The 23,148-nt window shown below is 37.8% G+C and overlaps 1 long non-coding RNA gene across 1 annotated transcript in view; it reads right to left on the bottom strand.

Annotated features, from left to right (window-relative positions):
- Positions 1-3,741: 3,741 nt before the first annotated feature.
- Positions 3,742-23,148, bottom strand: part of LOC104975271 (uncharacterized) — a 193,394-nt gene continuing 173,987 nt past the window's right edge. The window contains exon 5 of the long non-coding RNA XR_813787.4: positions 3,742-4,605. This is a non-coding gene — a long non-coding RNA (uncharacterized lncRNA). The remainder of the gene's footprint in view (positions 4,606-23,148) is intronic.

The raw sequence follows: 23,148 nt of genomic DNA, 5'->3' as shown, positions 1-23,148 counted from the left end.
CTCTTTTTTCCCTTGGTTGACAGAGCTAAATTTTTATTTTTTATTCTCTTGGTTGAATCGATTTTTACGGATTTTTATTTATTGATTTTCACTCATATTTTTCCTTCTTTCAGTGTATTCTGGGTTTCATTTGCCTTTTTTCCCCTAGCTCACTAAGATTAGCTTTGGTGATTTGTTTTATATCTTTCCTAATATAAATATTCATAGCTATTTCTTTACCTCTAATCACTGTTTTAGTCACACTCCATAAATCTTGATTTACAGTTCCCATTTTGATTAAGATCAAAATATTAACTACTTTTCTTATGATTTCTTTTTTAACTCATAAGTGATTTATAAGTTTACTGTTTAATTTTCAAATATTTCAGGATTTTTAAGATAAAACTCCATTATTACTTTCAAATGTATTCAATTTTGACCAAAGAACATACTCTGTAGAGTTACAGAATATTTCTAAATGTAATGATTTTGATTCTTTAAAATTACTTGAGACTTCTTTCCAGCCCAAAATGTGGTCTATCTTCATAATTGGTTATATACACACTTTAAAAAAAAAAAGATTTCTGCTATTATGGGGAAAAGCTCTAAAAATGTCAATTTGGATGTTCTATTACTTGCTATGTACACCTTTATAATCATCATATCTTCTAAATGAATTGACTAATCTTGAACTGAATGAATTGACTATTTCTTCTAGACTACAAATAGGCAGATCATATCTTTTTCACCAATTTGACATTTCTGAACTATTTATTGAAGTATTTGAAGTATGTATGTTCGATGTAATGATCATACTGATATTATACTGATAAATAGTTCAGGAATGTCAAATTGGTGCAAAAGATATGATCTGTCTATTTGTAGCCTAGAAGAAATTGTCATGATTAAGTTTGAATCTATCATTTTACTTTGTGTTTTCTATTTTCCCATACTGTTGTTGTTTCTTTTTCCTCTTCCTGTCTTTTGGTAGATTTAGTTTTTGCTTAATTTTTTTAAACTAGGCATTTACTATGTATATCTTTTTATTTTGCATTCTTAGTGGATGCTCTAAGGTAGTCTTGCCCAATATATAATTCAAGTCATGTATGTAGCTTAAATTACCTAAAAACCACAATAATATTTTAAAAATAAAGTGAAGTTAATGTTAACAATATATTTTTGCTACAATACATCCAAAATATTACATATCAATATGTAGTTCATATAATCAATAGTGAGACATATTAGCATCATATTTCTCCTACTGTGATGCGCTGAAAAGATTACACCATTTACATGGTTTTCTACTACAAAATAATAATCTAAAGTAAACCACAGGAAGTATGGAAGCAAAAATTGAGAGTTACTCACAAAATAACTTCCTTGCCCTCCTCCAAAATTCTACTATTTTAAAAAACAAAGGCTTAAGGTCTGTTCCAGGTCAGAAGAGACTAAGGAGATAACTAGATACAATGTGAGATCCTTGACTGGATCTGAGATTAGAAGAAATAAAATTGTTAAAAAAGACATTGTAGGGATAACTGATGAAATTTGATAATGCACTGTAGATTAGATAATAATATTGTGTGAAAATTAAATCTAGTGAACTTTATAATTTTATTCTTTTAATGTAATAAAATGTCCTAATTTTTAAGACATAAATACAGAACTATTTAGAAGATGTTTCTGATATCTAGTTTAAGAAATTCAACAATAATAACAATAATAATACATACTATTTTATATAAAGAAACAGGTAAGTAAATAAACAAGGCAAAATATTCAGTCAGTTAAGTTCAGTTCAGTCACTCACTTGTATACAACTCTTTGTGACCCCATGGACTGATGTACGCCAGGCCTTCCTGTCCATCGCCAACTCCTGGAGATTACTCAAACTCATGTCCATCGAGTTGGTGATGCCATCCAGCCACCTCATCCTCTGTCATCCCCTTTTCCTCCTGCCTTCAATTTTTCCCAGCCTCAGGATCTTCTCCAAGGAGTCAGTTCTTTGCATCAGGTGGCCAAAGTATTAGAATTTCAGCTTCAACATCAGTCCTTCCAATGACTATTCAGGACTGATTTCCTTTAGGATGGACTGGTTGGATCTCCTGGCAGTCCAAGGGACTCTCAAGAGTCTTCTCCAACACCACAGTTCAAAAGCATCAATTCCTCGGTGCTCAGCTTTCTTTATAGTCCAACTCTCACATCCATACATGACTACTGGAAAAACCATAGCTTTGACTAGATGGACCTTTGTTGGCAAAGTAATGTCTCTGCTTTTGAATATGCTGTCTAGGTTGGTCATAACTTTTCTTCCAAGGAACAAGGGTATTTTAATTTCATGGCTGCAGTCACCATCTGTAGTGATTTTGGAGCCCCCAAAAATAAAGTCAGCCACTGTTTCCACTGTTTCCCCATCTATTTCCCATGAAGTGATGGGACCAGATGCCATGATCTTAGTTTTCTGAATGTTGAGCTTTAAGCCAACTTTTTCACTCTCCTCTTTCACTTTCATCAGGAGGCTCTTTAGTTCTTCGCTTTCTGCCATAAGTATTCATCTGCATATCTGAGGTTACTGATATTTCTCCTGGCAATCTTGATTCCAGTTTGTGCTTCTTCCAGCCCAGCGTTTCTCATGATGTACTCTGCATATAAGTTAAATAAGCAGGGTGACAGTATACAGCCTTGACATACTCCTTTTCCTATTTGGAACCAGTCTGTTGTTCCATGTCCAGTTCTAACTGTTGCTTCCTGACCTGCATACAGGTTTCTCAAGAGGCAGGTCAGGTGGTCTGGTATTCCCATCTCTTGAAGAATTTTCCACAGTTTATTGTGATCCACACAGTCAAAGACTTTGGCATAGTCAATAAAGCAGAAATAGATGTTTTTTTGGAACTCTCTTGCTTTTTCGATGATCCAGCAGATGTTGGCAATTTGATCTCTGGTTCCTCTGCCTTTTCTAAATCCAGCTTGAACATCTGGAAGTTCACAGTTCACATACTGTTGAAGCCTGGCTTGGAGAATTTTGAGGATTACTTTACTAGCGTGTGAGATGACTGCAATTGTGCGGTAGCTTGAGCATACTTTATTGAGCAAAATATTAACTGGTGGATATTTAGGAGTACTTTGAACATTCTTGCAACTTCTCTGTAAGTACTGTTTTCAAAACAAACATTAAAAACTAGTAAATTTAGAAAGATTACTATTCGTGCCTTGGGCTTCCCAGGTGGCACCAATGGTAAAGAACCTGCCTGCCAATGCAGGAGACACAACAGATGTGAGTTTGATCCCTGGGTTGGGAAGATCCCCTGAAGGAGTGCATGGCAACCTACTCCAGTATCCTTGCCTGGTGAATTCCCATGGATGAGGAGTCTGGTGAGCTACTGTCCATGAGGTTGGGGAGTCAGACACGACAGAAGTGACTTATCACGCATTAATGGCTACATGATCCATCAAGACACTCAAATCCATTGCATTTCCATGTATTAATTACAACTATGCATAAAACTAAATTTTAAACACAATGCCACCAGCAACAGCATTAAAATGTCACATATATTTGAACATATTTAAATAAAACTTTACAAAATCTCTATAGGGAAACTACTAAACATTAAAGAGAGAAAGAAAGAGCAAAATAAACGTGAGATATGTGATTAGAAGTATCAATACTGGAAAGATGACAATTCTCACCAAATTAATCAATACTTTTATTGTAATTCTAATAAATATCAACTTGTTTCTTTCTAAATTGATGTCTGATTTTAAAAAACACATATGTGAGAACAAAGAGAAAACAATAGCTAGGATATTTTGGAAGAACAAAGTTCAAAGTCTTATTTAGCAGATATCCAGAGCTGTGATAAGTTACACAACAAATAAGAAATGTTGTTGCTACTGTTCAGTTGCTAAGTTGTTTCGAACTTTTTGTGACCTAATGAACTGCAGCACACCAGGCTTCTCTGTCCTTCACTATCTCCCTAAGTTTGTTCAAACACATGTCCATTGAGTCAGTGATGCCATCCAACCATCTCATCCTCTGTGGTCCCCTTTTCCTCTTGCCCTCAATCTTTCCCAGCATCAGGGTCTTTTCCAATGAGTCAGCTCTTCGCATCAGGTGGCCAGAGAATTGGAGCTTCAGCTTCAGCATCAATCCTTCTAATAAATATTCAGGGTTGAGTTCCTTTAGGATTCACTGGTTTGATCTCCTTGCTGTCCAAAGGACTCTCAAGAATTTTTTCCAGCACCACAGTTTGAAAGTGTCAGTTGTTTGGTGCTCAGCCTTCTTTATGGTCCAACTCTTATATCCATACATGACTACTAGAAAAAGCATAGCTTCGACTATACAGATCTTTGTTGGCACAGTGATGACTCTGCTTTTTAATATGCTGTCTAGGTTTGCCATAGCTATTCTTCCAAGGAGTAAGTGGCTGCAGTCACTGTCCACATTGATTTGGGAGCCCAAGGTGAAATCTGACACCATTTCAACATTTTTCTCCATCTGTTTGCCATGAAGTTATAGGATCCGATGCCATGATGTTAGTTTTTGAATACTGAGTTTTAAGCCAGCTTTTTCACTGTCCTCTTTCACCTTCATTAAAAGGCTCTTTAGTTCCTCTTCACTTTCTGCCATTAAATAAGTAATGAGCAATATAGTAAGTAACACACTATTGCTTTGTCCCAAGGTTGGATAAAGTATTCAATATGACAGTAGAGTGAAAAAACAAATGAAAACTTAAAAAATTATGACATTTTGATTCTACTTGTTTGAGTTAGTATGAATAGAATGCTAGATTTCTAATTAAAAATAGATATTCAACAAGCAACAAAGGTTTACTGTATAGCATAGGGAACTATAGTCAGTATCTTGTGATAACCTATGATGGAAAATAATTTCAAAAATAATATGTGTATAACTGAATCACCTTTCTTTGCATCTGAAACAGTGTAAGTCAATTATACTTAAATAATATATGTATTAAAAAACTAGTACACATTTATGAAAAATTAATTTAAAAATTCTTGAAAAAGGTAATGGTGAATTGCAATGAGAATATTTACAATGATCTTATAAATAAATATTGCTATGTCAGGTAGATAAGCACCTAGCAAAAAATAAACTATGGCCACCAACTCACATGATACATAAAAAAAATAAGTTCTATGTGGGTTGTAGGTCTAAATGTTAACAGTAAAACAACAAACCATCTAGAGGGAAACATAGGACATTTTCCTAACCCTTGAGTCAGCAGATTTGTTAAACTAGAAAAAAACATAAAATTTAGTAATTTCACTGCCAGGATTTTATTCACAGTACTGCATATAATATAGAAAAAAATGGAATAATCTATGCAAATATAAGTATAATGAAATAAATTATGGTAAAACTTTGATGAAGTATTAGGCAACTATTATAAGCTGAAGTTGAATGGTTCTATGAAGACCTACAAAACATTCTAGAACTAACACCAAAGAGAGATGTCCTCATGAGTGGGGACTGGAATGCAAAAGTAGGAAATCAAGAGATACTTGTAGTAACAGACAAGTTTGGCCTTGGTACAAAATGAAGCAGGGCAAATGCCAATATAGTTTTGCCAAGAAAACACACTGGTCATAGCAAACATCCTCTTCCAAGGACACGAGAAATTCTACACATGGATATCACTAGATGGTCAATACTGAAATCAGATTGATTATATTCTTTGCAGCCGAAGAGGGAGAAGCTCTGTACAGTCAGCAAAAACAAGACTGGGAGCTGACTGTGGCTCAGATCATGAACTCCTTATTGCCAAATTCAGACTTAAATTGAAGAAAGTAGAGAAAAAAATAGACATTCAGGTATGACCTAAATCAATCCCTTACAGTTACAGTGGAAGTGATAAATAGATTCAAGGGATTAGATCTAATAGACAGAGCGCCTAAAGAACTATGGATGGAGATTCATAACATTGTACAGGAGGCAGTGACCAAAACCATCTCCAATAAAAAGAAATGCAAAAAGGCAGGACGGTTGTCTGAGGAGGCCTTACAAATAGCTGAGCAAAGAAGAGAAGCTAAATGCAAAGGAGAAAAGGAAAGATATATCCATCTGAATGCAGAGTTCCAAAGAATAGCAAGGAGAGGTAAGAAAGCCTTCTTAAGTGAATAATACAAAGAAATAGAGGAAAACAATAGAATAGGAAAGACTAGAGATCTCTTCAAGAAAATTAGAGATACCAAGGGGACATTTCATACAAATAGGGCACAATAAAGGACAGAAACGGTATAGACCCAACAGAAGCAGAAGATATTAAGAAGTGGTCGCAAGAATACACAGAAGAGCTATATAAAAAAGATCTTAATGACCCAGATAACCACAATGATATGATCCCTCACCTACAGCCAGACATCCTGGAGTGGGAAGTCAAGTGGGCCATAGGAAGGATCACTGTGATCAAACCTGGTAGAGGTGATGGAATTTCAGCTGAGATATTTCAAATCCTAAAAGATGATGCTGTTAGAGTGCTGTGTTCAGTAGGCCAGCAAATCTGGAAAACTCAGCAATGGCCACAGGACTGGAAAAGGTCAGTTTTCATTCCAGTCCCAAAGAAAGGCAATGCCAAAGAATGATCAAACTACCACACTCCTGCACTCATGTCACATGCTAGAAAGGTGCTCAAAATTCTCCAAGCTAGGCTTCAACCGTACATGAACTGAGAACTTCCAGTGTACAAACTGAATTTAGAAAAATCATAGATCAAACTTCCAATATCCACTGGATCATAGAAAAAGCAAGAGAATTCCAGAAAAAAAAAGTATCTATTTCTTCTTCAGTGACTATGCTAAAGCCTTTGACTGTGTAAATCACAACAAACTGTGGAAAATTCTTAAAGAGATGGGAATACCAGACCACCTGACCTGCCTCCTGAGAAATCTGTATGCAGGTCAACAAACAACAGTTAGAAATGGACATAGAATAACAGACTCATTCAAAATTGGAAAAGAGTACATCAAGGTGGTATATTGTAACCCTGCTTATTTAACTTCTACATTATGCATTATGTACATTATGCAAAATGCCAGGCTGAATGAAGCACAAGCTGGAATCAAGATTGCTGGGGGAGATATCAATAACCTCAGATATGCAGATGACACCACGCTTTTGGCAGAAAGCAAAGAGGAACTAAAGAGCTTCTTGATGAAGGTAAAAGAGGAGAGTAAAAAAGTTGGCTTAAAATTCAACATTCAAAACACCAAAGCCATGGCATTCTGTCCCATCACTTCATGGCAAATAGATGGGGAAACAATGGAAACAGTGACAGACTTTATTTTCCTGGACTCCAAAATCACTATGGACTATGACTGCAAAGATTAAATTAAAAGACGCTTGCTCCTTGGAAGAAATGCTAAGACCAACCTAGACAGTGTATTAAAAGCAGAGACATTGCTTTGCTAACAAGGGTCAATATATGTCAATAACAAAGGTCAATATATAGTCAAAGCTATGGTTTTTCCAGTAGTCATGTATGGCAGTGAGAGCTGGACCTTAAAGAAGACTGAATGCTGAAGAATTGATGCTTTCCAACTGTGGAATCCCCTGGACTGAAAGAAGATCGAATTAGTCAATCCTAAATGAAATCAACTCTGAATATTCACTGGAAGGACTGATACTGAACTGAAGTTCCAATACTCTGACCACCTGATGCAAAGAGCTGACTCAATGGAAAAGACCCTGATGCTGGGAAACATTAAAGACAGGAGAATAGGGATGACAGATGGTTAGATGGCATCACGAATCAATGGACATGCGTTTGAGCAAGCTCCGGCGAATGGTAAAGGATAGGGAAGTCTGGTGTGCTGCAGTTCATGGGGCTGCAAAGAATTGGACACGACTGAGCATCTGAAGCAGAGAGGGCAATGGCACCCCACTCCAGTACTTTTGCCTGGAAAATCCCATGGACAGAGGAGCCTGGTGGGCTGCAGTCCATGGGGTCGCTAGAGTCGGACACGACTGAGCGACTTCACTTTCACTTTTCACTTTCATGCATTGGAGAAGGAAATGGCAACCCACTCCAGTGTTCTTGCCTGGAGAATCCCAGGGATGGGGGAGCCTGGTGGGCTGCCGTCCATTGGGTCGCACAGAGTCGGACACGACTGAAGTGACTTAGCAGCAGTAGCAGCAGCAGAGCAACTGAAGAACACATTCAAAAGTGCTATGAAAAACCAGTGATAAGACGAGGCAGTATTAAACGGCTCCAGGCGCGGCTAGCTGTTAGAGGCTTCCTTCGTCTCAGGCAAAAATTAAAAAAAAAAAAAAAAAGAAAAACCAGTGATAGTTTAATAGTACCACAAAAATTAGGTCAAAACAAAAGTATATAATAATTTAATAGTTATGTATTCTGATGTTAATATTCATATATGAAATTATGCTCACAATTACACAAATACTAGAAGGAATGGGTCAAAATATTTGCAGTTTGTTTTATGGATGATGACAGACTACTATTTTCTTTATCTTTTAATGTTATCTACCTTCCCTACAATGAGAACATATTAATTTGGTAATGAGCAAAAAATAGTATTTTATGATTACTATTTCATTTAAAAATATTGTTTTCAGACATTATTTTAGGCCACACATGAAAAGATTTGCTTCCTACAAGCTCCAAGTAATCATAAGCATATAAAACCTGGTAGCTTGTAGATCTAAATAAAAGCTGAGCAAAATCAGTATGAATAGCTCTGGGTAAGAGAATAAAATTAAAAACATATTTAAGGAGGTTTGTTTGTAACAGTGTGTGATGAATCCCTGGATAGATCATTATTTCTTTACATTCTACCTTCCAGAGCTATCTTAGATTCTAGAATAGTGTTCCAGTATGTGTGGCAATAGTTACAATGTGTGATTTGAGGCTTCCAATGAAGAATCAATTATTTAGTTGAAAAATCAACCAAAATACTTACTCTATTCATGTCTAAAATGTAACAATCGTTTGTTTGTGTAGGTTCTTTGGAAGTCAAGGACCATTTTTATTAACCTTTCAATGTTCAACATTGGCACACAGTTTGGTGAAAACTGGATGAATGAAAAGCCTAGGAGACCCCTAGTACTCATCGGTCCTCGAACTGCAAGTGCTTTCCCAAGGGATAACATATTATTCCCAAATACCTAAGAACAAATAGTTTATCAGATTAACTTCCTCTGTGTTGAGCAGTCCATGAAAACATTCCCTATAGTCACTCCAGATTCAAACCTGGTATCTACTCCAAAATCTCGATGCACATTCCTCAAGATTTAGGGAGTATGAGAGAGGGCTGGGTCTATCAGACTACAGAGTTTGATACTGAGTTTATTTAAGTCAGATATATGTACAATGTGCAGGAAACTAGAGGAAATATATCATTATGACAGGAAAGGTCATAATGATATATTTCTCACTCCAGATCCTCCACTACCACAGGCAAATTCTTTATGTGCCCAGAAGTCTGGGAAGTCACATTTTTAGATCTTTATTAAGTTTTAATGACACCAAAAGTTACTAATGAATCCACTGCAATGTAAGCAAAGCATCAGCTACAGCTAACTATAATTTGGTAGTCCCCAAATTGTTATTTATTCACCTATATTCTTAAACAACACTGAGTATCCCTTATCAGCTAAATCTTTCAAGGCCATAAATGTGTTTAAGACATGATCTCTGCTTTTCAGTATGTCTGTCATCCACCCACAAATAAGATAATTTCTTTTCCTCTTCTTCCTCCTCTTTCTCATGTTTAATATTAAAGATCTATTGACTGCCCATAATCCAACTGCTCTGTCTCCATTTTTTATGTCTGTGAACTCATTGAGTCTTCACTATTCCCCCATTTTACAGATGAAAAAACTGCATTGCTCAGAGGTTAACGAATTTGCCAAGGATTAATAGCCCATCAGACAGAATTTGAATCCAAGAAATAGGTCTTCAGAGCTTGAGCTTTTAGTCCTTATATAAGTGTGTACATTATATTTATATATAAAATTAGTATATATTTACATATAATATGAATTATATATGTATATAATTCATATCTGTCTACATAAAATTAAAAGCATTCCAAATTTAAGTGCTCTCCTCTTGGCTACATCATTACATTATAGGCACAATAAGATAGAAATCTCAAAGTACCAAGGGCTTCCCTGGAGGCTCAGGTGGTAAAGAATATGCCTGAAATGTAGGAGACCTGGGTTCAATCCCTGGGTTGGGAAGATCCCCTGGAGAAAAGAATGGCTACCGGCTCCAATATTCTTGCCTGGAGAATTACATGGACAGAAGAGCCTTGTGGACTACAGTACGTGGGGGTTGCAAAAAGTCGGACATGACTGAGCAACTAACATTTTCACACTTTCTCAAAATACCAAAAGCAGGAATTACTAATAATAAAAGGAACCCTCACTAAAATGGAGTCAGGAGGCCAGAAGAGTACCATTCTATGACAATGCAGATCCCAACAAGAAGAGACAGATTTTGCACTCTGGCAGGAAATGATACCAGTACAACTAGGAGAAAGATTTTCTCCCTGAGCTCCCTGGAAATAGATGATCCAAAGAGAGACCATCACAACTCAGCCAATGAAAAGCCACTTTGAACTCCTAGTTTCCGCCTCTGAACTTTTTGTTTATACTGCTGCTGCTGCTGCTGCTGCTGCTAAGTCGCTTCAGTCGTGTCCGACTGTGCGACCCCATGGACGGCAGCCCACCAGGCTCCCCCATCCCTGGGATTCTCCAGGCAAGAACACTGGAGTGGGTTGCCATTTCCTTCTCCAATGCATGAAAGTGAAAAGTGAAAGTGAAGTCGCTCAGTCGTGTCCGACTCTTAGCGACCCCATGGACTGGACTTAGCCCACCAGGCTCCTCCATCCATGGGATTTTCCAGGCAAGAGTACTGGAGTGGGGTGCCATTGCCTTCTCTGATTACTCCTCTCTTTTATAGCAGCAATCCCCAACCTTTTTGGTCAGGCACTAGTTTCATGGAAGACAATTTTTTCACGGATAGGGGGATGAGTTCAGGATGAATCAAGCACATCACATTTATTATGCTGCCACTGATGTGACAGGAGGCAGAGCTCAGGTGGTACTGTGAGCAGTGGGGAGTGGCTGTAAATACATATGAAGCTCTGCTTGCTCACTCACTGTTTACCTCCTGCTGTGCGGCCCAGTTCCTAGCCATGGGCCAGTAGCAGTCTGCGGTCCAGGGGTTGAGGACCCTTGATTTCCAGGACTTGTATGTCATTCATCCATAGTTGCATGTACTGAATTGCAATTCTTCACTGAGCCCAAACAAATCATTTTTGCTGGTAAAATAACTGGCTGTTTAATTGTCTTAGGTTCAGTTCAGTTCAGTTGCTCAGTCGTGTCCGACTCTTTGTGACCCCATGAATCGCAGCACACCAGGCCTCCCTGTCCATCACCATCTCCAGGAGTTCACTCAGACTCATGTCCATCAAGTCAGTGATGCCATCCAGCCATCTCATCTTCTGTCGTCCCCTTCTCCTCCTGCCCCCAATCCCTCCCAGCATCAGTCTTTTCCAAGGAGTCAACTCTTCACATGAGGTGGCCAAAGTACTGGAGTTTCAGCTTTAGCATCATTCCCTCCAAAGAAATCCCAGGGCTGATCTTCTTCAGAATGGACTGGTTGGATCTCCTTGCAGTCCAAGGGACTCTCAAGAGTCTTCTCCCATACCACAGTTCAAAAGCATCAATTCTTCAGCGTTCAGCTTTAGGTTATCACTAGTCAAAAGGTTTCATATCCCATTTACTTGTCAGAAATACCCTAATACTCACACTGTTTTCATTTCTCAGCCTGAGGGTAATAACATCAATTTTCAGACAGGTCCAGGGCCTCAGTGTAGCATTGCCCATTTCTGTGATGGTGGATCAAAAATAATAATGGAGACTGGAAATGTTGATGATGGTCCCTGGGCACTTATACAAGAGACAAAGGGCTTGATTCATCCTTCATCCCAGCAAGTGGGAAAGGGGTACTTTCCTAGTTACAGAAGCTAGCCTGGGCCAAGAGTAACTAAAAATGAAATTTGAGCACAGACTCCCCTAAAGCTAATCTCAGAAGAAATTGCCCAGGGAAATTCCCAGCTCTTGCCCAGAGAAATTCCATCAGACTCTGAACAAAGGGAGTAACTTCTAAGTATATTAAAGAAGCAAGCATTCAAGGAGAATATTTGCATACATTATTCATCATCCCCCATTGTGGCTGACTTACAGAGAATGATGGCCACAATTTAATACATGTATTCAGGGTTTTTCCTGAGTTTTCCCAAGAATTTCTTATAATACCATATTATATGGGGGAAAAAAAAAGAAATAGGGAAAATGATAGCTAAGCACCATATGGCCCAGAGACAAAGAAATATCACCAGTAGGTAAGCAAAGTCTCCCTGGTTGAGAATAATACATGTGAGAAGTAGTGGGTAAGAAATTAGAACTAAGTGACTGACTAAGAAGTTGGCTATCACAGGCTAAGGGAGAATTGTAATGACGTGACCTCTGGTAGGGGCTTCTCAGGCGGTGAAGAACTTGCCTGCCAATGCAGGAGATGTATGGGACATGGGTTGGAAACCCTGGGCCAGGAAGATCCCCTGGAGGAGGGCATGGCAACCCACTCCAGTATTCTTGGAGAACCTGTGGACAGAGGAGCTTGGTGGGCTACGGTCCATAGGGTGGCAAAGAGTCGGACATGACTGAGGCGACTTAGCATGCATGTGACCTCAGGTAGAGGTGAAGAGGAAGAGATAAAACCCAAAGATAACAGTAATATACAGTCAAATGAACTAGACAAGTGATTGGTATGTGAAGGGTCAGAGAGAGCTGAAAATATAAAGATTTTGCCCAAGTGTCTGACCTGAGTGTTTGGAAGAACTGATGATGCAATTAAGGAGAAGATGTAAATTCCTTTTTTTTTTTTTGAGGGGAAAAAAACCTGGACTTGTTAACTTTTAGGCACTAATCAGATATGCTTATGGGGATATCCAGTAGGCATGTACACAAAAGTGATGAAAAGGTCAAAGCCAATAACTGTTATGCTGTTTTTGTAATTATTGAGACTTCCAAGTGCTTACTTGATTTGACTCTCACAAATAACCCTCACTAGGCAACCAGGAAAGCTATACTTACTCTCAGTGTACAAATTTCAAAATTCAGGCATTGTGATAAATTCTACACTGTGCATAGCAGACCTTCGACCTAAATACTCCTGGTACACTTAGTACATTTATGCCATGAGCTACTATGTCACAGAACCTGAATATAGCATCAGTTGAGATATTATCCTTTCACAGATAATGTGAAAGAAGAACAGACTATTCAAAATAGAAAACCAATAACTTGGTTCTCAGTACATTTGTCATAGACTATTTAAAAATAAAATACTGACCAATTTCTCTTCAAATGGTCCTACCTTATTAACTCATTTGTAACCAACATGTTTGTCAAAATCCCTAGGATACCACTGTATTAATGATGCCTTTTATTTTCTCATGCTTTCATATCTTGGGGTCTTGCTGACTCTGAACAGATTCCCCTTTCCAGGACTATTTAATATCTGGAGATGGCAAATTACTTATCTGGAGCATGTCTTTCAGGTAAACCAAGCCAGAGTCCATATCCACTCCTTCCTTACTCAGTTCTCACACGCAGCCACTGTCTACCTTCCCGGTTAGGCCAGGTACCAGGCCACTAGGGATAGTCCTTGTGCTGTTCACTCAGAAATTATTCCAACTATCCAACCTCAGCCTGTTTTCTTGCCTCCTTCCTTCCTTTGGAAACCACAATAAAGGCTGTAACCAAATGCTTCCCCCTACACACATACCTCTCGGCAGATCCCGTTGCTCCCCTGTGTAGCTCCCGAAGGCATGGCATATCCCCCTTCTCTCTGAGTCTGTGAGTTTAACAAACCATCTTTTTTAATGGTTGTCACTCCTGACCTGCTGGCCTTGCCTACCTAAATAATAATACAATCTATATTTTAAGACAACCAGTCAGAAACTAGAAGCCAAACTAATTAAGAAAACACAAAGTGAACAGATTTTCATGTCATGGCTACTGAACTAAACTTGGATCAGCTCACCTAACATGCAGCAAAGCCAATCTACTGACAAGGGTTTTGGTGAAGTAAATTACAGGATTTATTTCAGGGCACCAAGCAAGGAGAACAGGCAGAAAGTGCTCAAACGCCCCACACTTCCCAGTGACTTTCAGGCAAGATTTTCAAAGTTAACATTAGGCCTGGGGGCACAGGGTACATCTTATGTGGCTAATCCATAGAAAAAGAGACCTAAGAGATTTTTGATCCCTGGGTCAGGAAGATTCCCGTGGAGAAGGAAATGGCACCCCAATCCAGTATTCTTGCCTGGAAAATTCTGTGGGCAGAGGAGCCTGGCTGGCTAAGGTCCGTGGGGCCACAAAGAGTTGGACATGACTGAGCAACTGAGCACACAGACACGCACTTATTAAAATTTTTAGTTTTTAAATTGCTTCCTAATACTATTTTTTTTACTTTTAAATAATTTTATCTTTGTACCTTGATATATGTATAATATCACAAAAGATGATTTCACCAATGATAACCATTGTTCATATTTTAACACATCTCTATGTATCCCAATACCAACATATGGTGAGTTTTTTTAATATAATAATGTATCCCAATACAGAGAACCTTTGGAAGATGGGCAAATCTTGCTTGTCATCTGTGTTTGTAGATAAAGTTTAATGATAACAAAGCCATGCTCAGTCGTTTATGCATTGTCTACAGCTATTTTTCTGCTACAGAAGTAGAATAGCTACAGTGGAGACCACATAGCCTGTAAAGCTTAAAATATGTACTATTTGACCATTTATAAAAAAAGTTTTCCAATCCTGATATACTGTGTACATTTTGTCATATCGTTTCTATTATAACAGTATTATTTTAAGTTCTACAATAAGCAATTACAACTTATGTTATAATTTAATCTATTAAATAATTTTTGGATCATAATCTCAGCATCATGATTCTAAGAATTAAACTTTTTAAATTTGATTTTAGACCATGAAGATTTACAGAAGTCTGAAAGGCTAATTTTTAAATAATAGAATTTTTTTAATATTGTTAAATTTAAAACTGAAATTAAAAAGCAAAATACTGATTCTGTGTATTAGGGCTTAAAATCCATTGCACTTTCAGAGAGTATAAACAGTAACATAGCCAATATTGAGTATGAAGTTGGGAAGTCATTTCTACACATAGGCATTCAAAATCCCATGTTTTCCTGAGAACAAAGTTTTTTCTCCTTTTGTTTGTTAACTATTTAAAGGAAGCTGATACAGCACCTTAAGAGTTCCCAAACTCCTCTATAAAGCCCCCTCACATTTTGGCCAATTTGACACAGTAGAACTAGAACATGTCTAAAAAGGAAGAGCAGAAGGAGGAGACTAATACTCTATGCCCTGGGTAAATCTTTCTCAAAATACTCATTAATAACTATGTTAAATATCTAAATATGTGGGGTATAGGGGAGACTGTGCTGTCACTCAGGATCCAAGTTTATTCCCAATCAAACTCTCATCTCAGCTCTACAGAATGAAACAGGGATGTCAAAGCAAAATACAAGGATGGGATGTACACCAAGAGGATGTCTACACTATGATAATGGTAATAAAATATTTAGGCTTGTGCTTACTTTTTAAGTGAACTATAAATAATAAATATTGAGCTTGAATCGGCCATATTTGAATAAGCTGAGTTACTACAGAGATTCTAATTCATGCAAAATGATTATAAGCCAATAAAAATCATTTTAATATAAAGTTTATCTATTGATCTATGTTAAACCACATTATGTTTAAACAAAGTACTGCATATGTGCCTATCTCCTATATTCACATTTTGATGAGATTCCTTGATTTTATAATTTCTTATAAACCCTATATATAATTTTTTCATGAAATTAATAGTGGAAGAATAATGTGAGAAGAGTAAAAAGGGAGGCAGTACTGTCACCCATAGGTTGAACAGGAAAGATGATCAAGGCCACTGACAGACAAAGTGTGAGTGATTTTAAACTGTCATCTATGCCCTTAAAAGCAAGATTAAGGAATTAGTTATAATCAGCAGGTTGATTAATTTAACCTTGAGAATGAGTGGGTCATTTGCTCACAATGTATAATTATCTACATTTTGAAAACCATAGCTTCCCAACATTGATAAATGCAAAAGTAAGAATTGATGCTTTTGAACTGTGGTGTTGGAGAAGACTCTTGAGAGTCCCTTGGACTGCAAGGAGATCAAACCAGTCCATCCTAAAGGAGATCAATCCTGAATGTTCCTTGAAAGGACTGATGCTGAAGCTGAAGCTCCAGTACTTTGGTCACCTGATGCAAACAGCTGACTCATTAGAAAGACCCTGATGTTGGGAAAGATTGAAGGCAGGAGGGGAAGGGGACGACAAGAGGATGAGATGGTTGGATGGCATCACTGACTCAATGCACATGAGTTTGAGCAAGCTCCAGGAGATGGTGGAGGACAGGGAAGCATGGTGTGCTGCAGTCCACGGGGTCACAAAGAGTCGGACATGATTAAGCAACTGAACAACAACAAGTATTGTATGTACTTGTTAAACAAAATTAAATATAATCAATAAATAAATCAATATGAAAGAGGAGAACTAAAGCTTTCTTTTCTCTGCCTCCACATTTTTTCCTTAATCTATTTTTTTTTAACATCACTAATATTTAGGAGACAAGGTAAATTCAGGGCAAGAATGATTCTATCAAACCACGCTCCTGGTTTATCTTTTCAGACATACTTCTTTAATCCATCACAAGATGTGCTTCAAACTGACGCAGGAAGCATTACCAAAGAGGACAGCTGAGGTTAGACTGTTCATAAATAATTATAAACAAGTGAATTGTTTACTTAGTCTGCAATGTTTGGGGACTCAATTATGTTCCAGTTTTCAAAGCCCTGCAACCCCCTAACCAGTTTGCCACCAGATTCTTTTCCCTGCGCAAATCACAGGTTCTTACTGCATCACTCATAACTCACCACCAAAGATTTCGGTCCTACATATGTTATGCTCCACTAATTTGCAGAATTGAACTTATCAGTAAATCATCATAATATCAGACTCCTGTTGGGTAATAGTTTCCTGGAGAAATATATCCAGGGCTTAGTAAATGGATCTAGCCCTGTCACTATTTCAGAAGGTGTGAAAGAAGCCATTTAACATACGCACTGTACAGAGATAAGAGGCAGGTTTCTTCCCCTTTACATATGTATTCCCTGGTATATAAAGAGGAACATTACTCTTTTTTGTTAATGGAGTATAATTGCTTTACAATGTTGTTGGTTTCTGCTGTACAACAAAGTGTATCAGCTATATGTATACATACATCCCCTGCTTCTTGGATCTCCTTTTCACCACCATCCTCCATCCCACCCACCTAGGTCACCACAGAGCACACAGCTGAGTTCCCTGCACTACACAGCAGGTTCCCACTAGCTCTCTATTTTGCACATGGTAGCATATATATGTCAATTCCAATCTCCCAATTCATCCTACCGTCTCACTCCCTGCTGTGTCCACACACCTGTTCTCTGCGTCTCTGTCTCTGTCCCTACCCCGTAAAGAGGTTCATCAGTATCATTTTTCTAGATTCCATACATATGTGTTAATATCCAATATTTGTTTTTCTCTTTCTGGCTTCAACTCTGTATGGCTTCATTATTTAATGTCACTTAAATACTCATGTAACCTGAAAGAAACACAAATCCACTTTTTCCCTAAAGAAGGGAGTGAGTAAGCTTCCAAGGTTAATTTTTTGGAGATATTAGGGGTAACAGTTGGGGCTTCCCTAGTGGCTCAGATGGTAAAGAATTTGCCTGCAATGTGAGAGACCAAGGTTCAATCCCTGGGTCAGGAATATTCCCTGGAGAAGGGAATGGAAACCCCACTTTAGTATTCTTGCCTGGAGAATTCCATGGACAGAGAAGCCTAGTGAGCTACAGTCCACGGAGTCACAAAGAGTTGGACACGACTGAGCGACACTCATACACACACACACACACACATGGGTTACAGTTAATGTTCAAGTTTTGTTTTTTTTTTAATTACAGAGGAACTCATATAGTTATCAGCCTCTTGCCTCTAATACTTTATGATTTTACCCTATTCATGACTGTGTTCTTTTCACCCCAGATCTTACTATATTTATACTGCTTTTAAAAATATGCTTTCTAGTCAAAAATAATTTAAACATTACAGAAGTGAATAAAGGAAAAGAAGTTTTTCCCATGTTTCCTCTGTGCCACGGCCATCCCTGCCACTATAGCAGTCCTCACAGGAAATCACTCAACAGATTGGTGTTAAGACACCAAGATCTTTGAGACACACACACACATAACATATATTTTGAAATATTCCAACAAATTTTTTATCATCCTGTTTTTTCTTTAATATTTACTTATATGTATCAAAGGTGGTATCTATGGATCCACTTCATGTTCCTTAACAGCAATATGTTCCTTTGTATGGGTATTGTTTCACTAGCTCCTCATAAATGATTTTTTATTGTTTGCAATTCTTTAATTATATAAATCTATTGCAGTGAACATCTTAGTACATATGTTAGCAGAGTATTTATCAGCAATCATTTATAGTGTTTTCTATCTTCCCAGCACAAAAAAGTGTTCCACTTATCCTCATAGTAAGTGTTTGGATTCAGTACTATTATTATCTTGTGTCTGAAATTAGTGGGGAAAAGGAATCACAGAAATAGCAGTTTTTTTCCATCGCTATTGTGACAGTCAGAATTCAGACTTAGGCTGTCTGTCTCCAGAATCAATATCCTTAACTACTATGCTTCACTGTTTGGAGATGTCTTTGATTTTGGTGAAGTTTCAAAATTTTAAATCTCTGCTCTGTTCTGCGTGTGCTTAGACCCTTAATTACCAGTGCATTGCCAGGTTAAATTCTCCTCCTCAAGACCAAGTTTAGATGGGCAAGCCATTCTGCTGATCATATCCCCGTCCTTTGTTCTAAACCCACTCCTTGTTCTTCCAGCTCCAGAATTCCAAACCTGCTTAACCCACATCCTTCACTTGGAAACAAAAGAATTTTATCCTAGCCGTAAGTATGAAGAACTGTGAAGAGCTGGGGTCAGTTATGGGGAATGCCATGAATATTTAGGACACTAAATAATATCTTTATCACAGAATCATTGACCTGAATTTAATATGTAAGTTTGTGATCTTGGAATTTTCTTCACCCATACAATGACGGGATTTACCTAAATTACCCCTGAGATCTCTTTCAGTATGAAAATTCAGTGGTAAATTTCCTGTGTCAGACAGGACAGTTTGCAGTTTGCAGATTTCTGCTGAGCCTGTGAATCTAAAACTCCTAAGCATCTTAGCCATCCTAACTATCAAAACAAGAAATTCAAATAAGCCATCAATTCTAATTTTTACTGATCTAGCTGAGCTGGTGGAGCTCTGTAAATGCATCAGTCTTCTCCTTCCTCTACTTAAAAGGATATTACTCGAGACTGTTTTCTTCTTAATGAAATAAGAAAAGAATCCCTGATATGGCATTTTCAGATTATTTGTAATGAGCTTCAGGGAAAGATACATTTGGTACATCACTTGAAAGTGTTTTTATATTTGTGCAAGAGATTGAGCCCTTGGGCTAAGTCCAGACACTGAGGTGGGAGCCACCCAAGCCTTCAGACTACAGAGTATGAAAATAAGAGACCTGTGAAAGTTGCAGAGGAGAAGGCCAACAGTTGAGAACTGACTAAATGGTCCGCAAGTGATGGTACTCTAAAGAAACAGAGTTGGCGGCTCAAGATCAGAGACCAGAGGCTGAGCAAGTGGGATTGGCAGGTGACAGAAAACCATGACAAAGACATTTTGTGAAGGACTTGTATAGATTTTCCCAGAGTTCAAGATTATGTATTGGTCAAACCAGACAGAAACTATTCTTAAGGTGAACTTTTAAGTGTTATATGACAGATACAGTCTAAGAAAAAAAAAACTAAGATGAAAAAGACACCTTATTTAGAAGTCATTTTTCTTATTCAAATCCCAACTTATTAGTCATGTGAGCTCAGAAAAATTGTGTAACTTCTATGAGCCTCCATTTCAGGTTTATGAAAGGAAGAGATTGTTTCTGCCTCATAGACTTTTTGTGGGTATTAGCTGTGTAAAGGATTTGAAAACTTTAAATATAAAGCAAATATAGGAACAATTACTCTTATTACAAGCACTGGATTGCAAGTTCTCAAAGCAGAACTCCAACTGCATGAAACTTTATTGCTGAGTTGCTTTCATACTGTCCTTGGTCTTGCCTTTGCTCACCTTGTACAAGCAACAAGTTAGAGTTGGCCCATAAGTGGCTACCAGAGAAATGAATACTCTAAACTTCATTTGTTCCTTGATACTCTCAAGAAGGGTTTCCCAGTGTCAATGCAGGAGACATAAGAGATGTGGGTTTGATCCCTGGGTTGGGAAGATCCCCTGGAGAAGAAAATGGCAACTCACTCCAGTATTCTTGCCTGGAGAAACCCATGGACAGAAGTGGCTGGCAGGCTACAGTCCATAGGGTCACAAAGAGTTGGACACGACTGAAGTGACTTGGCATGCACATACTCTCAACCACTGCTCTTCTAAATTTCAAGACCTGATCCTAGCTAGCTCCTTCAGTTTTCACAGTCCCATTCACTGAATTATTGGAACATGATCCTTGTCTTTGAACCTCCCTGATATTATCATTTTCTTGGAATTCTTTTCCCAGGCTCGTCACAAATAATTACAGAACAAGGGGGAGGTGAATTCTTTTAAGTTATGAAGAAAGAAAATCCAATGATTAGCAACTCAGAACTTTTTTCCTCAAGAATTGTGCAACCACTGAATTGTTACTGGCTCACAAATCAGCAGCATTCACAGAGATTAACTAGGACAGATTTGGGCTTTAGAAACAAAGGTTAAAAACAATTTATTTTTTTTCTTTTGAGTAAAGAAGGACAGTCACCACAATAATAGACACATTAAAGCTGCATCTATCATATTTAATCTAAGATGAGTGGTCCCCTGTTGCCTTTCCTGAAATCAGTACTAGGCCAGTAGCATCAAAATTATCTTGGGAGCTTTGGGAAAAATGACTAAAGTCCCCAGCCTTGATGATGACATACTGAATCATAATCTCTGGATATGAAACTCGGGAAACTAAGTAGTGTTCAAAGTTTCTCAGGTCATTCTGATATCAATCCAGTTTGGAGTAGCAGTTTGAATAACAGATTTGATGATGGACAAACAGTTACGGCTTTGATTCCCCAATTCTAGGTATTATAATCTCTTTACATTAAGTAGTTTTCAAGGATTAATCTTTTGACTTCCTAGGTCTGTTATATTGTACAATGTGTAGTTCATGGTGCTTACTGCAGCATCCAACACACAAAGACTGAATTCTACTAAATTTTAACCAAATGTATTTAAGAAGAAAACTCAGAGTTATATAAGAAAAGAAAGGGAAAATGAGTGACAGCACATGAGGCAAGTACATTTTCCCCTGTGGTCTAAACAGCTGAATTTCGGCAGCTACTTGAAAATTATCTGCTGTTCTTTTCCAGTGAAATAAAAAGTAACTAAAAAGGAAAATAGCAAGATCTGTGAAAAATCATGTACAGTTTTGGCTGTCAGAGAGAATAAAACTCAGATAATGTGAAAAAGGATATGGCCTGTGAATAAAGTCATTCAAAAATACATCGGGGAAAAGTTAAATTCTTTAATCCACATAAAATTAAAATCAGGTCCAATATTAGCCACAGTGACTGCCATAAAGTAAATTGAGTTACATAATTTCATTTAAGAAATGGTACTTTGGGGACAAATTTTCTCAAAATGTTCCATTTCTCTTTCAGGTTCGGGCCATTAAAAAAAAAAAAAAAAGAGTCATTCAGGCAAATAATTTCTAGTTTTAGGTAACTCAATTTCTCTTCCCCAATACTGGAACAATTCAATTTAGGTTTCATAAATTACTGAAGAACAGATAGAATCCAGTATACTGGATTAGCTAAGAATATGAAATATACATTGTTTTTACTCATTTAAAACACTGATTTGTTAAATATCCTATTCTCCCTATTATCTAATAGGCTAAGAAATAAATACACATATCCAGGTCATTAGAACAATTTCATTGCTTTTCTTCTTGGAGAGATTTTAGCATCTCCCATTCCTCCAAGGTTAAACCCATTCTCTCTTTTCTTAAAGAATATATATTAGGTTTTGTAAAGTACTAATTTTATTCATGATGAGCACAAAATCTGCAATATGGTTGGTTTTATAATAAGTTAATTTGCAGTTTAAGGATTTGAACAAATAGAGCTCCAGGAAAAGAATTTTTTTTTTTAGTTCAAATGTTATTCTAGAACCTCAGTTTCCAAGCACCAAAGCATGAAAGCAGAAAGATTCCCCAGTACTCTACTGACAATGAATAATACTACTCACAAGACATATAACAGTCAATAGCTTCTCCTTATGAAGCATGTTTCTTAATCATCCAGGGAAAATCCTATTACAAGACTATTGCTGCTGCTGCTAAGTCGCTTCAGTCGTGTCCGACTCTGTGCGACCCAATGGACGGCAGCCCACCAGGCTCCCCTGTCCCTGGGGTTCTCCAGGCAAGAACACTGGAGTGGGTTGCCATTTCCTTCTCCAATGCATGAAAGTGAAAAGTGAAAGTGAAGTTGATCAGTCGTGTCCAACCCTCAGCAACCCCATGGACTGCAGCCTTCCAGGCTCCTCCGTCCATGGGTTTTCCAGGCAAGAGTACTGGAGTGGGGTGCCTGCTAGACTCAAACAAAGAAGGGCTTCTCAGGGGGCTCAGTGGTAAAGAATCTTCCTGCCAATGTAGGAGATGCAAGAGATTCAGGTTCAATCCTTGGGTCCGATAGATCCTCTGAAGAAATGGCAATCCACCCCAGTCTTGTGGCCTGAAAAGTTCCACGGACAGAAGAACCTGGCGTGCTACAGTCCATAGAGTTGCAAAGAGTTAGACGTGATTGAGCAGCTGAGCACACACAGCACACACAGACCCAAAGGATTAAAATGGATCTATCTGTGAAGTAGTAGAAAGAAGAAAATTGCTTTCTTTGTT

The sequence above is a fragment of the Bos taurus genome, chromosome 20 (assembly GCF_002263795.3).
Source record: "Bos taurus isolate L1 Dominette 01449 registration number 42190680 breed Hereford chromosome 20, ARS-UCD2.0, whole genome shotgun sequence".
Classification (NCBI taxonomy): Eukaryota; Metazoa; Chordata; class Mammalia; order Artiodactyla; family Bovidae; genus Bos; species Bos taurus.
The sequence above is the reverse complement of the archived record's forward strand: the minus strand, read 5'-3'. Positions and strand labels throughout refer to the sequence as shown.